At 44.9% G+C, this 22,234-nt stretch overlaps 1 pseudogene; it reads right to left on the bottom strand.

The window, feature by feature from the left end:
* Nucleotides 1-17,743: 17,743 nt before the first annotated feature.
* Nucleotides 17,744-18,248, bottom strand: LOC114223004 (large ribosomal subunit protein mL50 pseudogene; annotated as a pseudogene).
* Nucleotides 18,249-22,234: the final 3,986 nt, after the last annotated feature.

The raw sequence follows: 22,234 nt of genomic DNA, 5'->3' as shown, positions 1-22,234 counted from the left end.
GGGTACACGGGGCCCACCCACGACCTACCAAGTCAGAATCTCCGGTTAAACGGCCCAAGTTTCCCCTTGGCGCTTAAGCTCCTTTAATTTGGGCTTCTGTCCCCCGGCCCCCGGGATCCTGGCTCCTTGACAGGTGAAGGTGAATTCCCCTTTGAAACACGGTGCTTGGAACAAGGGAGCATCAACGGCCCACGACCAAAAGCAGCCCAGTAACCGCCTTCGGCCTCGCTCGCTCGTGAGCCCTCTTCGGGCAGGTCCTGCGGCCGGCACGCTCCTCCTTCCGTCTCCTACCTCTCGCAAAGCTACCGGCCGGGCGGGCCCTTCTGGGGGCAGACTCGGGGAGGCCGCTCCGCGCCGGCGGCAGGGTACCCTGGGCGCCTCTCGACTCCCCCGCGTGGCGCGCGTCGGCCGAAGCCCGGGGCTCCCGGGAGGCGTGGGCCGTCTGGAGGCCGCTTCCCGGTCACCGCACGCCCTTGGCCTGCCCGGCCCCGCGCCCTGGGCGGCGCCTTCGCCCTCGCTCGTACCTGGCGATGGGCTGCCCTGGCCGCTGTGGCCGTTGCCTTCCGGCGGGGGGCACGCCGCCGCCTTCACCTTCTTGCTCTGGGCGCAGCCCATGGCGCGCAGGGCCCTGTGGGAATTCCCGGCTGAGGGCAGCAGCAGCCGAGCGGAGGCCGCGCGCCCCCTGCCGGCGGGGGGCGGGGCGTCGGTGGGCGGGGCGTCGGTGGGCCACACCCTGATGCCCACGCCTCCTCTCTTTCAAGCAGGTGGATTTTTTTCACATTAAAGTACGCTCACTAAAGATAAGTAGGAAAATGTGAAGTGGAAAGAAGTACGAAAAAGGCATTGTCCAAAATCTTATCTTTCAAATTACTGTGCCGCATTTACTATTTCTTTCCAGTTTTTTTTTTACCCTCAATATTTAGTTTTGCACTCAGGTTTTCACCTAATACTAGCATTTTTCTATGCATAGTCCTGTAAGTCCCCCAGATAACTTCTTTGCTTCCACTCTCATCTCAGCCTGACCACTTAATTCTGAAGATTTTATTAATTGAGAGAGAGAGTGCCTACGAGAGTAGGGTGAGGGACAGAGGGAGAGGGAGACAGAGCGAGAATCTCAAGCTGACTCCCTGCCGAGCACCTACCCCCCCCCCCCACCCCTGGCTCGATCTCGACCCTGAGATCATGACCAGAAGGGAAGTCAAGAGTCCATCACTCAACCGACTGAGTCACCTAGGCGCCTCTGATCAATTTATTTTAGACAGAAACCTGCTCACACCATCCTCACCTCACCTGCACCACTTACCATACTCTTCCCTTTTATATAGCACTAAGAGCCTTTTTTTTTTTAAGATTTTTTTTTTATTTATTTATTCATGAGAGCCAGAGAGAGACTGAGAGAGAGAGAGAGAGAGGCGCAGAGGGAGAAGCAGGCTCCCAAGGAGCAGGGAGCCCGATGCGGGACTCGATCCCAGGACCCTGGGATCATGGCCTGAGCCGAAGGCAGACGCTTAACCATCTGAGCCACCCAGGCGCCCCCCACTAAGAGCCTTCTAACTTACCCTCTGTTCTCTGTCTCCTGCTCTCACTTCACTCCTCCCACCAGAATAGCATCTTGGCATTTTGTTTTCCTTTTGTGTATCCCAAAACTTAGAACAGTGTCTGGGACACTGTAGGAATTGAATATTGAGGGGAAGAAGGAAGAAAACATTATCTTTAGTAATTATAAATGTGTAAGTCCTCCCAATAGAGCTAGTGTACTTACCTAGTCCTCTAGCGATAGACATTTAATTTGTTTCTTATTTTAAAATATTATGAATAAGACTACAGTGAACATCTTTGTGTTTAGAACTTTAAGGCTCTCCTTACACATTGCCACAATGCTTTCCAGAATGGTAGTCCACATTTGTACTCCCAGTAGTAAGGAATGAAAGTTCCATGCTACCCAAGAGTGATTTTTTTCTAAGATTTTTTAAAAATTTTATTTATTTGACATAGAGAGACACAGCAAGAGAGGGAGCACAAGCAGGAGGAGTGGGAGAGGGAGAAGCAGGCCTCCCGCCGAGCAGGGAGCCCGATGCGGGGCTCGATCCCAGGACCCTGGGATCATGACCTGAGCCGAAGGCAGGCGCTTAATGAATGAGTCACAGAGGCGCCCCCCCAAGACTGATTTTTAACACCAAAGGAACATTGTGCCACATCAGGTGGGGTCACTGTTCTCAGTGCAGTCCTTGGTTTCTCCTTCTTTCAATGAATTAACATATGTTACGCGTCCAACCCATATCCGGCTTTATTCTAGGGTTACAGGGCATCTAAAACAAGTTTCCTGCTCTTGAGGAAGTTCCATCCCAGCTGAGATTTCGTGACCTGGTCTGGTCACCAGATGTGTGGCAGTGGTGCAGGCCTCTGTTTTCATCTGGATTTGTGGGCAAGCTTATTTCCTGCTTTTCTTGGGAGCAACCCAGAGTCAAAATGCTCTTGGAAAACACCGGGTGTTTTTCGCTTAAATGCAGAAAGCGAAGGCTGAACCAAAACTTTTTAAAAACAGACACCGCACAAAGCCAAAGTGAAGCTGAACAATCTCATCCAGGTGTTTGCAATCTGTTAGGATGGTAAGTAATATAACTAAGCCAGGAACTTTTAAAGGCAAAGAAAACTTCCCTCCCTCTGTGAGCCGGGCCTATAATTCCTTTGTTCGGCTGGAATGATTATTTTGGAGATTTTTTGAAACATGCTGTTCAACTTATTGCTAAAATTACTATGTATTTTGTCAGCAAAATCCCAATTGTGGTTGTCTTTTATTTTTCCCTATTTAAAGCACACATTAAACTAAGATGATGGCTTTTCCGTTTTTTAAAACCTAGACAAGAGTAGCTGAGAGTCACGTGCTTGCCCGAGTCATCTTACCACATACCAACAATTTGCTGGACACTGAAGATGAGCTGAGCACCCTGCTTACTGCTTTTCTCATCTCATCTCATGTATCTACGTCCCTACATGGTAGGGACGATCATTATTCCTGTTTTACAGTGAGAACCCCGAGGGGGTGGGTTAATTGCCCGGATTCCCAGAGCCTGATACACAAATCCAAGTCTCCTTACTCCAAGGCCTCTGATCTTAACCACTAAATTATTTGATCATTGTGATATTGCAATCCACTAATCCCTATACATGGAAGGACTCTTCTTTGGGGAATGTTGTTTTTTTTAAAGATTTTATTTTTTTATTTATTTAACAAAGAGAGACACAGCAAGAGAGGGAAAACAAGCAGGGGGAGTGGGAGAGGGAGAAGCAGGCCACCTGCCGAGCAGGGAGCCCGATGTGGGGCTCGATCCCAGGCCCCCGGGATCATGACCTGAGCCGAAGGCAGACGCTTAACTACTGAGCTACCCAGACGCCCCTCTTTGGGAAATTTTTTTTTAAGATTTTATTTATTTGACAGAGAGACAGCGAGAGAGGGAACACAAGCAAAGCAGGGGGAGTGGGAGAGGGAGAAGCAGGCTTCCCGTGGAGCAGGGAGCCCGATGTGGGGCTCGATCCAGGACCCTGGGACCATGACCTGAGCCGAAGGCAGATGCTTAACGACTGAGCCACCCAGGTACCCCTCTTTGGGAAATGTTTTGAGTGTTGGTTTAATTATATATGATCTGTTTAAAAGTGCATCAAAAGAGAGGGCATCTCTCTTTCATCCAATAATAGTCAATGTTCAGTCCTTGGCTTACTTGACCTGACCATCCCGTAGGACCCCCATTTATCATTTTCTCCTCCTTGGAACAGTTGGCTTCTAGGATACCACGCTCTCCCATTTCCTCCTATCTTTCTGGCTCCCCCCTCTGGGTCTCCTTCGCTGGTTCCTCCCCAGTCTCCCTGGCATTTGGTATTTAAGTGCCCCAGGGCTGAATCCTTAAACTTTCTCTGCCCTTCTCCCCCATTCTCAGTCTCCTTTGCTCCCTTGGTGACTTCATCCAGTCTCAAAGCTTTCCAGGCCATCTGCCAAATTTACATCTCCTGCCCTGACTATCATTTGCACCTGAGTGTTTAATAAAACTCTCAAACCTAAAGTGTCCAAACAGATGGTCCCCTCCCCAAACCTGTATGTCCCTTGGTCTTCCCCAGCTCAGAAAAAGGCAACTCAGTTCTTCCAGGGGCTCGGATTGAACACCTTGGTGTTATCCTTGGCCCTTTGCTCATATATGCCGCATTCAGTTTGCCAGAAAATCCTGTCCATTCTACCTTCAAGTGATATTTTTAAAATAAACAAACAGGGGCGCCTGAGTGGCTCAGTTGGTTGGGCGACTGCCTTCGGCTCGGGTCATGATCCTGGAGTCCCGGGATCGAGTCCCGCATCGGGCTCCCTGCTCAGCGGGCTGTCTGCTTCTCCCTCTGACCCTCCCCCCTCTCATGCTCTCTCTCTCTATCTCACTCTCTCTCTCAAATAAATAAATAAAATCTTTAAATAAAATAAAATAAAATAGGGTGCCTGGGTGGCTCAGTTGGTTAAGCGACTGCGTTCGGCTCAGGTCATGATCCTGGAGTCCCGGGATCGAGTCCCGCATCGGGTTCCCTGCTCGGCAGGGAGTCGGCTTCTCCCTCTGACCCTCCCCCCCATCTCATGTGCTCTCTCTCTCTCATTCTCTCTCTCTCAAATAAGTAAATAAAATCTTAAAAAAATAAATTATATAAAATAAACAACCCTCCCCCCAAAAAACAAAAAAATCTCTCTAACTACCAGTTTATAGGAAACAGAGGACAAAGGAACAAGTTAAACCATACATAGAGATGTAATCAGCAATATCCACAATGTACCGATTTCATCAACAAATAATGACAAGAGAAGAAAAAGAAGTGGGAACTTATTATTTCAGAGAGACTTAGGCTGTATGAGGTATCTAAGAGGAGTCAAATTCATAGAAGTAGAAAGCAGAGTGGTTGCCAGAGGCCGGGAGACAGGGAGTTAGTGTTTAATGGAGACAGAGTTCTAGTTTGGGAAGATGATAAAGTTCTACAGATGGACGGTGGTGGTTGCCCAACAATGTGAATGTACTTAGTGCCACCGAACTGTATACTTTAAAATGCTCCAAATGGCAAATTTCTCACGTTCTGTATATTTTAATAGGAGGCAACGTGTGGACTTTGGATCCCGATTTAACGAATCAATTATGAAAACCTTTACGTGTATAAAATACAGACTAGCTATTTACATATTGTCAGCGTTTTAATTGTGATTCCTTTATTGTAGCAATTTTTTAAAAGTTCTCATCTTTTAGAGATATACTTTGAAATATTTACAACTAAAATTATATATCTGGGGTTTTCTTTAAAATAATCCAGTGTATGGGGCACCTGGGTGGCTCAGTCAGTTTAGCCACCGACTCGATTTCAGCTCAGGTCATGATCTCAGGGTCGTGAGATCGTGCCCCAAGTCAGGCTCCATGATCAGCGTGGAGTCTGCTGGAGATTCTCTCTCTCTCTCTCCCCCTCTGTGCCCCCCGCCCCCGCTCCAGTGCGCACTCTAATAAATAAATTTTTAAAAATTAAAAATCAATAAAATGAAATAATCCAGTGTACTGGGTAGAAATATAAATAAAATAACATTGGCCAGGTGTGGATTGTTGAAGCTGGCTGATGGGAATGTGGGGATTCCCTCCACATTCTCTCTAATTTGTCTGTTTGTAATTTTCCATAATAAGTTTTTTAAAGAGTTTTTTAAAAGATATTTTTAAAAATCCAAAAAATGATTACCTCTCACCTGGATTATCACAAGAGCCTCCTAATGGTCTCCCTGCTTCTGCCCTGCCCCCACCCCCTGCTCCTGCTATTGCAACGGGCCAACCAGAAGCATCCTCTTAAAATCATGTCATGCCTCTGCTTAGAAACTGCCATGGCTCCCAATCTCCTCAGAGTGAAACCAGTGGTCTAAAAGGTCCTCTGTGAAGCATCCCCAACCCATATCTCTCTGACCTCCCTTCCTGCTTTTCTGCTCTTTGCTCCCTTCCTGCTTTTCTGCTCTTTGCTCCCTTCCTGTCTTTCTCCTCTTTGCTCACTCCCTTTGGCTACACTGGTTTTCTTCTTCCCTGAAACACACCAAGCACACTCCCATCTGAAGCCTTTGCACTGGCTGTTCCTTCTGTTGGAACCACAATCCCCTCATGTACCCATGTGGCTCACTCTCCTGCCTGCTTCAGATCTTCACTCAAAATGCACCTTCTCAATGAAGATGTCCCTAGCCACGCTCCCTTTCTCTTTCACTCCTTGCTCTGCCGCTGACCCCAACACCTCCTTTCCCTCCTCCAGGCTTCAATTTTCTCCTTAGAAATTGGGGTGCCTGGGTGCTCAGTTGGTTTCAGCTCAGGTCATGATCTCATGATCTCAGATTGAGCCCCAAGTTGGGTTCTCTCTCTCTCTCTCTCTCTCCCCCTCTCCCCCTCCCTGCTCATGCTCTCTCTCTAATAAAAAAAGAGTCACCATTTAATATAACAGGAAATGATAATAATATAACAACATAAGGTAATCTTATATAATGTTAATATAGTACATTCTATGCATTTTACTTAATAATTTTGTTTATTGTCTGCCTCCCTCAAAAGAATGTAAACTCAAGGGCAGGAATTTCTATCTGTTTTGTTTGGTACCCAGGGCAGCATCTGGTATTAGCAAGGCAGTCACTAAATATTTGCTGAAAGAAAGAAGGAACATCAATGTGATTACAAACTGGTGATCTTGGAGCAGTATTCATTCATTCCTACAGAAAATACTTACGGCTGTGTGCAGGGCATCATTTACATGCCACAGGATAATAATTTATGGATGCCCACCCCCTTTGCTACCACATTTGTAATTTTCAGTATGGGATGATGGATGTCAAAGCTGCTGTCAGATCTAAGTCAGAACATCTTATTTACTTTAAAACCATCAGTCCGCCTCGGAGGGCCACTCCATAAATGGAGTTTACAAACGACGTCTTAAAGTCCCAACAATTAGGGTTCCACAATTATTGGATTAATTTAATCTCTAGATGTTGGCAGTGCAGGTGGGGTACACTCTTCGTCAGAAGAGGAATTCCCTTTTCCAGGCAACTGGGTGCCCTGCCTGGATTGTCCTCCTCCTGCTATTACTGGTCCCACAGCCAGAGGTCACCACCGGGTTCTACTCCCTCCACTGCTAAATCTCTGAATCCACCTGCGGCTCCCAGCCCTACCTCTGGTGCCTCGGCTGCCCACCCCACCCCCACCATTTTCCCTACAACAGGGTGACTGTGTGGAGGGCAGGTCTTGTCTGATTCACCTCTGTGTCCCCAGCACATGGCTCTGTGTCTAAGAGAATTAATATGAAAATAATATAACACAACACCCACCATCAAATATGCATTGAAAAACAACATCAGTCATCAATTATACACCGAAGAACATTCTAGTTTTTTGAGTTTTCCAGTTGTTCGGATTTGCGGTAAAATTTACATTTTAAAGCAATTTTCCTAAATTCAATTTCTCTACTATTAGAACTTTTTGCTTGAGTCACACGCAAACTCCATGGTCCATTTTAAAAGTGATTATAACACTGGGTCACCCATTTGTAGGACTGTCTGTTCACCCAAGACAATTAACTAGGTATGACGGTGAGATAAAAATGCGTGCTGGTTTTGCTATGGATGGAAACGTAAGCTCAGAGACTACCTGGGGCAGAGCGTTGGGAGATGTAGCTACAAACCACTCCTCCCGATGCATTCCAGTCAGGATTGCTGCTTGTCTTAAAAGGTTCCCACAGTGCCTGTCCTGGGGACTGAAGTCCAGGTGAGTAGGGTGGAGAATCAGGCTTTGTTAAGGGACAGACCCACGTTCAAAGCCTGCTCTGTCACTCTTAGCTGTGTGATTTTGAGCAAGTTACTGAACTTCTCTGAGCTTCCACCCTGTCTATAAAATGAGAATGATTATAATATCTACCTGGCATGATAGTTTTGAAGATTAAATAAAATACAAGTAAGCACTCAGCGTGATCATCGGCACACAGCAGACAGGTGAAATTTTCCTGTCTTCCTTTGGGAGCTGTGTTCTTCAAAGTTCCCCCGAAAAAAAACACCAAATACCCTTACAACATTAATAATAACAGATGGGCATTATTATCCGCATTTTGTGCATGAGGGAACTGAAACATGAAGGCGGCAGACAGGTTACTCTGCTCCAAAGTGGCAAAACTAGAATTTGCTCCCAATTCTATCTGATTCCCACCTTGTTTGTTGACAGATCTTACACACTTTTGCCTCTAAAGCAACTTCATCTGCTTTATAATTTTCTTTGGGCTGGCTTTGGTTTCTGATTCAAGCACTGTTTCTTCTGCCATTTTCATGCCCCTCCCCTTCCCAGTGACTCAGAGTTGAATGAACACATGGTTAGTATTTGTTCTTGCTTCAAGAAGAGTGTTTTTATTTTTAAAGTAAAACACAATATAAAGTTTTCTCCTGAAAAAATACAGAAAAGTTTACACTAAAAAATAGGCTCTCTCTCCCATTAGCCCAAGCCCCAAATCTCCCTGCCTAGATGCAACTACTGTTAGGTTCTTATGGATCCTTCCAGAAAGAATCTTCACATTTCTACTCAGGGCACAGCTGTAAGGTGGGAATTGCCTTTTCCTGTATTGGACAAATGAGGAATTAGTGTCAATGATATTGCAAATCAGTCAACTTCTGGGGGAAAAATTAGATTAGCCTGAAAGAATACTGAGGATTAAGGATAACCAAAGGCCAACCATTTTGGGAACAGATTGGATTTTTATTTCATTAAAGTGGGCTTTCAGCTCTGAGCTTCTGGACCCAGGTGTGCCACGGAAAGATGCTCCTGTGACTAGCTTCTGTATAAAATCAATATCGTGTGCCCTCCGAAGAATCTTGTCCTGAGGATTCTTTAGGTACAGAGTAAGCCAGAAGCTGGGAAAAGGATGTAAGCAACCCCACAATTGTTATTTCTGACTCCCTCTTTATCGGTCTTTCCAGCCACTTCATTTATTATTATTTCATCTGAGCTTCCCAGAAACCCTGAGGTTCAGACAGCATGTAGCTGATATGTGGCCAAGCAGCAAGCTCAACCCACATCTTCTGCCTGCACATCCAGTGTGTTCTTCTCCTGATGTGGCTGCAACTCTTAGAGCCCTGGATCTAAATTCTAGAACAAAGTCTTCCAATTGCTCCACAGGAATTACCGATAAAATGCTGAGACTCTACACCCATGTTCATAGCCGAGTGATTCACAATAGCCAGACGATGGAGGCAACACATGTCCATTCCTGGACGGCTGGATAAATACAATGTGGTACATACATACAGGGGACTATTATTAGCTTAAAAAGGAAGAAAATTCTGACACCTGGTACAACATGGATGAACACTGAGGACATTATGACTGGTGAAATAAGCCAGTCATAGAAGGCTTAGAAATACAGTATGACTCCATGTATAGGAAGAATCTAAAGTAGACAAATTCATAGAGACATGGAGTAGAATGGTGGTTATGAGGGGCTACAGGGAAAGGGAGATGGGGAGGTATTGCTCAGTGGATACAGAATTTCAGTCTGGGAAGATGAAGAGTTCTGTGGATGGATGCTGGTGATGGTTGTGCAACAATGTGAATGTGTTTAATGCCCCTGAAATGTATACTTAACAACAGTTAAAATAGGGGTACCTGGGTGGCTCAGTGGGTTAAGCGTCTGCCTTCAGTACAGGTCACGATCTCGGGGTCCTGGGATCGAGCCCTGCGTGGGTCTCTGTGTGCAGCTCAGAGTCTGCTTGTGGCTTCTCTGCCCCCTCCCTGCACATGCTCTCTTTCTCATTCTCTCCCTCGAATAAATAAATAAAATCTCTTTTAAAAAATGGTTAAAATAGCGAAGTTTCTTATGTGTATTTTACCACAATTTTTAAAAATTGAAAATGAAAACATGCTGAGACTCCTCTTGTACTAAGTCAGACAGGACAAATGGCAATGCCTCTGCTGGAGTCCGTTCATGGAGACACCTTGCTGAAGCCACGGTGATGTGCCCCTCAGGTGTCTGGACACGCCTGACTGCCCAGCATCCCCTTCCCCTTCCTTCTGAAAACAGACTCCTTCTTTTTGGTGGAGGGATCCATACCACGAAGTTCAAGGAAACCCAAGCCAGGCCAGTCACATATGCCACCCTTCTGGTCATCGTCATTTGAGCAAACAGAAGCTTGGAAAATTAAGTCGTTTTTATTAGAATCTGTTCCTACATAAGTTCAAATGCTAGAGTGGTTTTAAAATATGTCTACAAATTCTTGAACACCAGTCCCTTCAAAAGGTGCAAACTAATATCCCTGTCCTGAGTGTGAGCTGGACTCAGTGACTCACTTCTAACAAAGAAGATGTTGCATAAATGATGAGTATGTGTCATCATGATGAGTGTGTGGCTAGATCATAAACAACATTGGGCTCCTCTCTCTCTCTCTCTCTCTCTTGACTTGGCTTGCTCTGGGGGATGCCAGCTGCCATGTTATGAGAACACTCAAGCAGCCCTGAGGAAAGGTCCATGTGGTGAGAAATTAAGGCTCCCTGCCAACAACTGGTATGGAACTAAGACCTCCAGCCAACAGCCATGGGAGTAGCCATCTTGGAAGTAGACCCTCCAGCCCCAGTTAAGCCTTCGGATGTTCAGGTGGCTATGGCCCCAGCCAACATCCAACTGCAACTTTATGAGGCACTGAGCCAGAACCATCGAGTTAAGCTGCTCCTAAATTTCTGGCCCACAGAAATAGTGATATAATTAAAGGTTCTTTTTAAAAATTTTTAAATTTATTTTATTTTATTTATTTATTTTTAAAGATTTTTATTTATTTATTGAGAAAGATAATGATAGAGAGAGAGCATGAGAGGGGGGAGAGTCAGAGGGAGAAGCAGACTCCCTGCTGAGCAGGGAGCCCGATGTGGGACTTGATCCCGGGACTCCAGGATCATGACCTGAGCAGAAGGCAGTTGCTTAAACAACTGAGCCACCAAGGTGCCCTAAATTTATTTGTAATTATAGTAAAATACACATAAAATTTACAATTCAGTGGCATTAAGTACATTCACATCATCCATCTCCAGAACTTTTTTTCATTTTGCAACATCTTTGGATTTCATCTGCATTATCAGCTCTCCTGGGTCTTTTTTTTTTTTTTTAAGATTTTTTAAAAATTTTATTTATTTGAGAGAGAGAGAATGAGAGATAGAGAGCATGAGAGGGAAGAGGGTCAGAGGGAGAAGCAGACTCCCCGCCGAGCAGGGAGCCTGATGCGGGACTCGATCCCGGGACTCCAGGATCATGACCTGAGCCGAAGGCAGTCGCTTAACCAACTGAGCCACCCAGGCGCCCAGTTCTCCTGGGTCTTGAGCCTGCTGACCCACAGTGCTGATTTGGACTTGCCAGCCTTCATAATTGCATAAGCCAAGTCTTTGTAAAATCCTTAAATCTCTCTCTCTCCATATATATATAGAGAGAGAGAGATTATACACACATATACATATACGCACATTTACATCCTACCTATTTGGTCCCGCTTCTCTGGAGAGCACTGACACAACATACATGAATATGCATTACGAACCAATCTGGACGTGTCCATAATCTTAGAAATACTCAGTATGCACCCTTATGTGCCACACCCACCTATGACTCCTATAGGCGAATTGACCCCAGCCCCCTGGGTACATCACCACGGATGGAGAACTGAGATAGCAGTGCAATATGTCATTCCCAGTTACTCAAGATATCAAGAAAGAAATGACTGAAACACAAGGTTCTTGGTATTTCCCCATGTGCATTCTAAATGCTCACACATAATCAGATTAGTGAAGAACACACTTTGGAAAGTATTTAATTCCTTCTTAATTACCATATATTGTTGAGTTAAAAAAAAAGGCCACATACACTACGGTGTATACATATAAATATGGTGTAATGTTTGTGTAAGGAAAGATGAGATATACACATGTATATGTGTTTATAAAAGAAACTGATAACATTGACTGTCCCCAGCGAAAGAAACAATAAAATGGCAGGGAAAACAGGGTGGAGATTTGATTTTTCACTATCCAACCTTGCATAATTTTGAATTTTGAGCCACTTGAATACATGACTTATTAAAAAGAATTCCAAAGGATCATAAATAATTTTGCCTCCATCTCCTCCAAACTCTGTTTTGGATGGGCATTTTAACTTAAGATACAACAAATAAGTCCTTGGAGAAAAATACTGAAAAAGTATTCACTGAGCACCTACACGGTGCCAGTCCCTACAGTGCCGGGGACATGCAAATAATAAATAGGTAAAACATACAGTAAATTAGAAGGTGATAAGAGCTGTAAATAAAAGGAATTGAGCTAGATGAAGGAGGTTTGAGGTAATGAGGGGATGAGGGAGTGATAAAGGGGTACAATTTTATTTATTTTATTTATTTATTTTTTAAAGATTTACTTATTTATTTGAGAGAGAGCGAGAGAGCGAGCACAAGCGGGGTGAAGGGCAGAGGGAGAAGCAGACTCCCCACTGAGCAGGGTGCCTGACATGGGACTTGATCCTGGGACTCCGGGATCATGACCTGAGCCAAAGGCAGACGCCTAACTGACTGAGCCACCCAGGCGCCCAGGGGTACCATTATAAACAGATTTTTTGAGCAGGCCTGAACAAGAGGGTGACATGTGAGCAAACGTTAAACTTCACGACATTGAGGGAGAGTCTGTGATTTTTTCCTAGGTTGTTCATTCACCATCCTGTTGCATCATTCGAAATTATCTGATTCCAACTTGCATTATTTTTCTAATAAAAATTACTTGTAGAATACTAGGATTATCAAATATGTCGTAAAAGAATTTATGGGTAATAGTTGAGCGCAGCGTTCTAAAGTTATATGTAGCAAGGACATTCTTAGAATCATACCAATTTCTATATGGTGGGCCATAGAGACAAGACAACACACACACAAAAAATCCCTCTGGAATTTACTTTGTGTTTAAGACAGTAGCTCTGATGTTGATGTTAAATTGTTTGGGAAGAGCCTCACCTTTCTAGCTATATCAACTTGGCCAATTTCTTAACCTCTCTCAGGCTGTTTCCTTAACTGGAAAATGGGGATAATACCCAAGTCATGGAGTTTTAGGTACCCAATAAGATAAGGCACGTAAATGCTCAGTATGCGGTAGGCACGGACCGGCACCTGTTTGCTTTGATTCAGATGCGCCGTCCTGTGCCAGCAAAGATGGGCCGTGTTGACTGCAGGTGAGCTGTGTAGTATCTCTGTGCATCAATTTTCCTCCTTTGAAGAATGGGGATAATAATAACAGTGCTTACTTCCTAGGGTGTTTATGAGACTGAATAAGTTAATACATGGAAAACACTTAGAATATATTATATTAGGTATGTTAGTCTGCTTGGGCTGCCGTAAAAAATACCATAAACAACAGAAATTTACATTCTCATAGTTCTGGAGGCTGTAAGTGTGAGATCAGGGTGCTAGCAGGGCTAGATGCTCGTGAGAGCCCTTCTCCTGGATGGCAGAGAACCACCTGTCACTCTGCTTATAGGGCCTTTCCTCTGGGCATGTGTTAAGGAGAGAGAGAGACAGAGACAGAGACAGAAACAGAGAGAGAGAGGAGAGAGACAGAGAGAGAGAGAGGGACAGGGAAGGACAGGGAGGGACAGGGAGAGAGAGAGAGGGAGGGGAGGGAGAGAAAGATCTCATTTCCTTTTCTTAGAAAGCCAATCCTGTCAGATTAGGACCCCACCCGGTCACATTGGGGGTTGGGGCTTCGGTGAATGAATTGCGGGGACGGGAGAGGGCACACAATTCAGTCCTTAGCAGTAACTGTTAGTTGGTTTTATTGCTATTGTGTTATTCCTGTTGAATTTCCGGAAGGTAACTGGCATCATACCACTTTTTTGAGAGCAGGTTTTGTTAGAAAGTGGCAGGTCAGTGGAGGAAATGTAGTCTTTGTGTGCCTGAGGATGAGGACCATGAAGAAGAAGAAAAAGAAGCAGAGTTAGCTTTCCAGAAAGCCCCCTCACCCTGTTACCTAGTGCCAGTCCTAAATTGTATTTTTCCCTGGAAGCAGTGCACTTAAACTGTTCACACAGATATTTTAAGATAAATAAGTAGGGATTTGGCACATTAGAAAAAAAGTGGAAAACACAGAAAAGTGGAAGAAGATAAAACACCCATACTGCACCTCCCAAAGACAAGTACTAATAGCAATTTGGTGTCTTTCAGTGTGGGCTGAGGCATCCCACAGACGCATGAGGCAAGGAGGGAAGGATTATTCTCAGGTTATTTGCTGCCACGTCAGGGCTCTCGTGAGCCGCTCCTGTTACCAGACCACTGGACAGATAGATCCCTGCTGCCCATGACTCTGGAAGCTTCTTTATTCCTGCCCGCTTTCCACCTGGGCCTCCAGTTTTGCTTTGCTTTGGGGTGGTCTCAGCCCCCAACATCTTTCCACAGGTCCTCTCTTGCTTAAGTGGGCCAAAGACAGTCAACGAACCCTAGGTGATAAACCTAAGCTGTCAATTTTTTTTTTGAAAATTTTCGATGGCTACATGATCTTCCATTGCAGGGAGGTCCCCCAGTGCACTTAGCCAGGTCTGTTTTGCTAGACACTAGGTTAGATAAACAACTTTGTGCCTGTTTTGGGCTGAATGATTGTGGCCCCCAAAACGCACATGTCGAAGCCTAAACCCCAGTGTGATGGTACTTGGAGATGGGGCTTTGGGGGGGTAATTAGGGTTAGATGAGGTCATGAGGGTAGGCTCTCATGGGATTAGTGCCTTTCTAGGAAGAGACACTGAAAAGCACTCAACCAACTTCTCTCTGTGTGTCTGTCTCTCTTTCTCTGCCATGTGAGCCCTAAGTGAGAGGGCAGCCTATCAATAAGCCGGGAAGGGGGTCCTCACCAGAAATTGACTGTGCTGGCACCCTGATCTCAGAACTCCAGCCTCCAGAACTATAAGGAAATTAGTTTCTGTTTAAGCTGCCCAGTCTAGGGTACTTTGGCCCACGCCGACCAAGACAGCGCATAAAGCTTTTTCAATATGTAAATTACCTCCTTGGGACAGAGTCGCTGAGGTCACCCTGTTTCCAGACATCTCTATGCATTGAGTCGCCATTCCTACCTGGGCATGGTTCGTTGCTTCCCCTGCTCACCTAGCCGCTCACCACCAGCCCTGAGTTCTGCAGCTTAGAAACCACCTACCCAGCTCCACCTGCGCAGGAATTTCACTGCATTTTGCCTTGTGTGTCCCTAACACTTTTTTCTATTCCTATGCAAAAGAAGCGTCACCAGCTCTGCTCACTGCAACACACCCTTAGGAGTGAATTTGACAGCAGGGGTGCACCACATTGGTGGGGGGTAGTGGGAAGGGCCGCTCTCACGCATTTCGGGTGGGGAGCAAACCGATGCAGCAGAGTAATTATCCTCAAAACAACAGACGTCCTTAATCTCTAACTCTTCAATTCTGCTTCTAATCACGGATCCTGTAAATGTAGTCCCACAGGTACAAAGCGATGAGTTTTTTTGTAACACAAGATTAGAAACAATCTAAATGCCTAGTGTCTTCAACCAGGTGGAGCTGCTATGACAAAATACCAGAGCCTGGGCAGTTTATAAACAATGTAAATTTATTTTTCACATTTCTGGGGACTGGAAGTTCTAGAACAAGGTGCCAGCAAATTTGGTGTCTGATATAGGTCTGCTCTGTGGTCCACAGAGAGCCACCTTCTTGCTGTGCCCTCACCTGGTGAAGGGGGCAAGGGAGCTCTGGGCACTAATGTCATTCATGGGAGCTCCACCCTCATGGCCTAATCACCTCCCAGTACCTCCTAATACCATCACACTGGGCATTAGGATTTAACGTGCATTTGGGCGGGGAGGGACACACAAACCTCCAGTGTATAGCATCCAGCAAGAAGAGACAGGTTAAATAAATTATGACATATCCATGAAATAGAAAGCTAAGACCCCATAATGAGAAAGAGCAAGCTCTTATGTACTGATATGCACATCCTCCAAAATAGTCCTTAAGTACAATAAACAGAGCACAGCATGTAGCCATATGTATAACATGCTATCATTTAAAAAAAGGCGGGGGGCACCTGGGTGGCTCAGTCAGTTAAACGTCTGCCTTCAGTTCAGGTCATGATCCCAGGGTCCCGGGATGGAGTCCCACGGTGGTGGGCTCCTTGCTTAGCCGGGAATCTGCTCCTCCTTCTCCCCCTGCCCCTCTCCCTGGCTTGTGCTCTCTCTAACTCACTCTCATTCTCTCAAACAAACAAACAAACAAACAAATAAAAAGAAGCCCAGCCTCCACATCCAGTTTGGACATTGATTCTAGGATGGTTTTTTTTTTTTTTTTAAGATTTTACTTATTTGTCAGAGAGAGAGAGAGAGAGAGCACACAAGCAGGGGAAGCTGCAGGCAGAGGGAGAAGCAGGCTCCCCGCTGAGCAAGGAGCCCGGCGTGGGACTCGATCCCAGGGCCTTGGGATCATGACCTGAGCCGAAGGCAGACGCCCAACTGACTGAGCCACCCAGGCATCCCTGATTCTAAGATGTTGAGTGCACATATTGGTGGTTCCTGATCTGAAAGAGAAAATGCAGCTGTTCAGCCCTGCAAAGAGAGGACAATCGTGCCCACATCTGGCCTCCTCAGAACCTTTGTCGTGATGCAGACTTTGGCTACTCCCTATGCATGACCCGACTTGAATGCTATTGCTGTATTTTAGTCTTTTCCTGCAATGTTGTCATTGGGGTTCCTATTTGGCTTCTTTAGGAATCAACCCCTGTCTAACTGCCACCATGACGGCAAAGGGGAATGGCTGGTTCTATGGTTTCCCGATGCCCGGCACAAAATATGCCTGTGTCATAAATATTGGTTGACTAGTCCAGGTTAGAGGTGGTGAGGAGTGGAGAGTGTGCACAGGAGTTCTACAGTCTAGCTCCTTCTGCTCCCCACTGAGTCACACAAGCTTGCTCCCCAGTGCCTGGCCTGTAATAGAAAGAACATTCCTCAAATGAGTAAGTAAATGTCAGAAGAAATAAATGTTCTATTTACTTGGACTCAGCAATGATCTCAAGGTGCTACAGAGAAAAAGAAAGGAAGGTGGATGAGCAAGGCACATAAAGGTTGCCTTTTTTCCAGGCCTCCCAGACATAACCTTTCTTTTTTTCTTTTCTTTTTCAAAAAAATGTACTTTAATTCCAAAAGAGACAAATCTAGAATGAACACTATCATTTTCTACTATTTCTACTTGTGTAGTAAAGCAGTGAAAGAAACAACTTGCTATAATAAACAACATAGATTTTTACATTTCTTTTATCCAAGTTTCCTATTTGTATTTGTACTATACATAATGCCACCTTAGATTTAAGAGTCCTAACAGGATTAAAACACGTTTTTGCATCTACTATTTTATGCCTATGAAGAATAAAGGCCACGTCTGAACATATAATAGCCTCATATCTAAAGAACAAGTTTAATCACTGTGTCCTCCGGAGAAGGAAACTTTCATACATGATTAATGATCTGATTCCACTAAAAAAACAACAAAATTTCAGCAAATGTGAAAAAAGAAAATCCTGCTGTTAAGTCATGATCTGAGGAAAAAAAAGGTAATTCATTCTTCCACAGAAAAAGTGGGTTTAGAGAACAGTTCTGATCATTTTACATGGTAAAGTATCAAGTCTAATAACCAACCCCTTGCTCAGGACAAAATGATTTCAACATTTCCTCTTCTGAACTGCCCAGTAACCCCAAGTGATTTTTAAATTGGGAGGCAGATTACTGGCAATAAGTTCATCAAATTTAGATCTATCATGGATAGGCACATTATAGAAATCAAGAACATCTCTTACCCTACACATCTGGTGAAGCCTGGAGTTGGGCACTGCATGGCCCAGGTCATCAGCTAAACGTGCCAACAAACCGAATTTCAGATGACCATCTTCCAGGGACACATCCTGTCAATTGCTAGGAACAGATGAGCCAAAAATTTCTTTGACACAGGATTCCACACGTCTCTGGAGATCTTCAGGTGGTATGTATGTTCGGCGTGGTAAGGGTGGACACACCAAAACAGGTTCTTCCTTCACCTCTTCTACTGTCTCAGCCACCACTGGCTTTTTCTCTTTTCTGAATTGAGACCAAAATTCTCTGCGTGGTGCCCCTAAGACGATCCACGTGAGACCTCTTCTGGTAACGCCAGACACTGACAGCGCCGCCATCTCGGAGGAGAACTGCATGATAGCTCTTTCTTTCTTTTTTTTTTTTTTTTAAGAGAGAGAGTGTGTGAGGGCTGGGAGTGGGAGCGGCAGAGGGAGAGGGAGAGAGAGAATCTTAAGCAGGCTCCATGCTCAACATAGAGCTCCATGCAGGGCTCAGTCCCACGACCCTGAGATCATGACCTGAGCCAAAACCAAGAGTCTGATGCTTAACCAACTGAACCACCCAGGCGCCCCCTGGACACACCTTTCTGGTGACAGCTTCTCATGGATCCTTTTAGACAAGTTGTCCTGAACTTATTAACTTGTCCTGAAGTTGACTCTCAGTGACGGGGTCCAACTGATTTTATTCTCACAGACATTTCACCCATGCTCCTTTCTCAACATCACTGTATGGGTTCACTGGCCTTTTTTGAACTGCCAATAATGGTTTAAAAACAGATTTTCTTCCTACTGGTTTATTCTTGTCAGTACTGCTTTTTTAACAATTCCCCTTTTCCCAAAATGGTCCACAATTTTGCTTTGCCCTAAAAACCTCTAAATAGAGAAATTCTCCACTTAAAAAAATGTCTTTTGAAGTCCTATATAGAAAGAGATCTTAAAGTGCCATTATTTCTTGGGTTTCTCTCCTTTTATCTTCCTTAAATACTAACTGGCTCCCCAAAAGGTGTGAGGTTTATCTCAAGATCCATTTTATTTCTATTCAGTAGCCATGAAACACCTTTTGTGCTTGAGATGGGCTTTAACAGAAAGACCTAGGAAGTAAGTGTTCATTTTAGATTTTTTTCTGGGCATAAATAAGAATGAACTCAGTGGTTCACTGAAATTATCGGGAGCGGGGAGGGGAGTTGCCCCTGGCTTTGGTACTTGGAAAATGAGTGCCAGTCTTCTTAATCCAGCCCTTTTAAAATAGCTGTACACGTAGCATTTGTAACAACAATAATAATTAAGGTGTTAGTAATGCAAAAGAGAACTAAACCAAAGAGTTTATCTTGGGCGAAGGGATGCATTTTGGTATTTATATTTGGAAATGGGTTTGCCTGATTTCTGGCAACTTCCTTGCCACATATCCAGACAAGAATGAAGTTGCTCTGTGAGAGACTGACTCAAGAAGGGCTGGAGAGATGCACAGTTTCTTCACCCCCAGATTTTACCTCAGTCGTGTTTCCTACCCCTTGCTGAGGCCAGGGTCTTACTTTTCGTGTCTAATCCACACCTCCTCTGAGTAAACCTGAGATAATAAGGAAGCATTTTTGTTTTAAAGGTATAGTAGTTGGGGACTCCTTCAGGTGCAACTGGAAGAAACTTTAAACTCACTAGATTAAATGAAAAGACCATTTATTGGCTCATAGAAAGGAAAGTCAGTTGGCTTCAGGCACAGCTTGATCCAGGAGCTCAAATGATGTCCTCAGGACTCCCTTTATCTTAAACAGGCCTTCTCTACTGAAGATCATAATGATCACTGGAAGCCCAGACTTACATCCTACCAGCTTAGCAACCTCAGAGGAAGGAGAGCATCTTCCCAAATTTCTTTGCAAAAAAATGTCTCAAGGAGGATTTTGAATGGTATGGTTTGGGTCACGTGCCCAATTTTTCCTTTCATTATGTCCAAGGGCGTGGAGTTCCTTGAGAGGTGGCTATGATCAAAGCCACTCAAACTACACAGGGTAGATTTTCCCATGAAAAAGAATGGAAGAAGAATGCCATGTCCAGAGAGAGAACGGATGTCAGGCAGGAAAACACAACAGATAATTTCCACAAAAGGCCCTTCAGAGTAACTTAGTGGAACAGAGGGGCGGAAGGAAGGAAGTCAGGGAGGGGGTGCCAACTGTGGGACACAATTTTTTTTTCTTCCAATTTTCTCCCTTCCTCCTCCCTTCCTTCAACTCTTCTAACAGTGCTCTTCCCTTGCTGGAAATGGCAGCAGCAGGAGCTGCGACTGTGGACTTCAGACACATTAAGATGAAGACTTTAATAGAGATAGGAACAATGGAGACCCCAACAGTCTGAGAATGAGATTTTGAGTCAGGAGGGAGATTGCTGGCTGCAGGGGGCGCCGTGAAGACAGGCCAGGTAAAGGAGATGCCTGGCATCAAATTATGGTGTTGCAGCAGGGGAGGCAAGTTCATTCAGTACTGGAACTTTCCCTGTGGCTGGGCAGAGGCTGCGGGGGGGGGGGGGGTGAGGAAAGGGGGTCGATGGGAGAGGAGCTGGGAGAAGAACCCCAGGGGAGACAACGTGAGCCTCATGCCAAAATGTTTGAACTTGATCTTATCTCTAGGTTCAGGAGAGCAGGGGAGGTCTTTAACCTTAGAATTAGTTTTTCAAATATTTTGATGATTATCTCCCTGGCAGCTGAGGGGGAGGAGGGGCAGGATTGGGCAAGACTGTTGGCAAGGAGCCCAGTTAAGATCCAGGGTGGGAATCCCTGCAAGAAGTGACAAAGACCCCTAAGACAGCGGTAGAAGGAAGTGTGGGATTCCAGAAGCCAAGCTCAGATGGAATCTACGGGATTTGGTTCTGCCACCGTTCAGGGAAGAATTGGTTTACAGAAGAGGTATGTGGAGACAAGAGTTTGAAGCGAGGAGCTACTGCCCTCCCCTGGCAAATTATTGATAGAATGAATCATCCATAAGAGACAAAGTTCATTGTGTTCTCAGAACAGAAGATGCTTGTCACTGGGAAACAACATCAGGAGGTACTTGTTATGTAAGTGTCGCTTTTCATTTCATTCACCTCTCAACAAATATTTATTAGGCTCCTATTATGTGCCAGCCCTACGCTGGACGCTGGGTATAAGCTGGGGAATGAAACAGACATCGGTCCTGTCATCACGGAGCTTTCCGTATACCGTCCTGGGGGAGAAGGGCAACAAACAAATGTGTGCATCATTTAAATTTACAAACTGTGTTAAGTATATGAAGGCAGGGGCACCTGGGTGCCTCAGATGGTTAAGCGTCTGCCTTCAGCTCAGGTCATGATCCCAGGGTTCTGGGATCGAGTCCCGCATCAGGCTCCCTGCTCAGAAGGGGGCCTGCTTCTTCCTCTCCCTCTGCTGCTCTGCCTGCTTGTGCTCTTTTGCTCTCTCTGTCAAATAAATAAATAAAATCTTTTAAAAAAAAGTATGCGAAGGCAGTTGATTCCGGGTGCAGTAAGAAGGAATGGAAAGTTAAGGAGCAGAGAATGTCCCAGGATGAGGGGTCAAACTGAAGTTGGGGTTCTAAGTGGGACTGTTCACAACTCCCTCATCTGGGACGGGCATTTTCGAAATAACAAAAATTTTGATATATTGATAAACTTCATTTTGACATCACAAAGCACTCTTTTTGCCAAGTATCTTGCAGTTTTAAATGCACCCTGAATAACAACACTTGTTTTGCCCTCAAGGGTTTATGACTATAACTCACTCAGTATTTTAAAATTTACAATATGCCTCTTCATATCTGCGGATTGATTTTTGTGATGTCCCGGTGGTAGATGGCTACAACAGTGGCTCCCACTCAATGAGGTTTTCCTGTAGCCAACCTCTTGTGTAGACCCCTCCTACACTGATGTTTGGTGTGGCCGTGTGACTTGCTTTGACCAATGGGACATTAGGATGCAGTGCTTGACCACTGGGTTTGCTCTCTCTTCTCTTGCTCTCAGAGAATGGCATGTGAGGAAGCCTAAGCTTGTTTCCTGGAAATTAAGGAGCAGGCATGAGTATCCCAGCATGGTCTCCTAGGTCAATCAGCTCTCAGCCAACCTACATGAGTGATCTTCGATGAACCCGGCAGAAAAATTACTAGCTCAGAACATCTGTCTAGCTGAACTCAATCCAAATTCCTAACCCAAAGAAACGCTGCGCAAATTAAATGATCCCTGTCTTAAGGCACTACATTTTACGGTAGGTTTTTTTTTATGCAGCAATAGATAACTGATAGGGTGTAAACTTCAAACAGCTTAATTATTATTATTTTTTTTTTTACAAGGAAACTTAAAAGCAGCAAA

This window comes from Eumetopias jubatus, unplaced genomic scaffold (assembly GCF_037043125.1).
Source record: "Eumetopias jubatus isolate StellerSeaLion01/CBP00866 unplaced genomic scaffold, mEumJub1_p1.0 scaffold_8, whole genome shotgun sequence".
Taxonomy (NCBI): domain Eukaryota; kingdom Metazoa; phylum Chordata; class Mammalia; order Carnivora; family Otariidae; genus Eumetopias; species Eumetopias jubatus.
This window is presented reverse-complemented; position numbering and strand designations above follow the sequence as displayed.